Raw genomic sequence first — 878 nt, 5'->3', positions numbered from 1 at the left:
TCTGAGTGTTAAGTTACCACAACACACTAGGAGAAAAGGTGTGATGTTCTGATGCCTCGACAGTAGACTCTTGAATAGTGGAATCACGTATGCCCTGAGTAGGTCTATAGCAGGTGGTTTAGATGTTATTAGGTGTGTGTGCGCGTGTATCCCGCCTACGAAAATCCTTGTCAGGTGGAACCATTGACTTATGACTTCAATGTGTCTTAAACTGGGCTCTAAAGTGTGACCAATTTGGTCTCATGTGAAACTAAATACCTTTGCTGTGCGACTCATTTTATGATTTACAATTTACTGATTTCCTTAAACGAACTGTAACCCAGTGAAATGTTTGAAATTATTGCATGTTGCATTTACAGTTTTGTTCAGTATATAAAAGGGTTAAAACTCAACCCCAATTTCAGCTTTTGTCCAACCCCCTAAAATAAAACAAAAATGCATTCAGGTGAGAAGTAGTGCATGGAGGGAAATGACTCATCAATACAGCATTCATTTTGGGTGGGGATAAACATTGTTGGGGTCAAGTGCAACTCTTGCTCACTAAAGCATACTTACCAGAAGTCCACTGGCATGATTTGATAATACAATAATGTGCATTGCAAGCAAATATGGTTCTGGACAGATAGCTTACAGTGATAAAGCACTGCATTTCTGACATCTATTTCCCCTTGCAGTGTATGTTGGAATCCCCCATGGGGTACAAAACAAATCTTTGCAATTGGCTCAATCTGGAATGGGTGGGTAGAGGTCACTCTTTAAAACTGTCGGATTGGTCCATGATGTGTAAACTCCACCCTCCAGCACACCAGCTGCATGAAATCAAGAGCACATAATCACAATTGGGAAATTGAACCAATTGAAATTAAGTTCATTGGTTG

The sequence above is a fragment of the Oncorhynchus gorbuscha genome, linkage group LG14 (genome assembly GCF_021184085.1).
Source record: "Oncorhynchus gorbuscha isolate QuinsamMale2020 ecotype Even-year linkage group LG14, OgorEven_v1.0, whole genome shotgun sequence".
Taxonomy (NCBI): Eukaryota; Metazoa; Chordata; class Actinopteri; order Salmoniformes; family Salmonidae; genus Oncorhynchus; species Oncorhynchus gorbuscha.
This window is presented reverse-complemented; position numbering follows the sequence as displayed.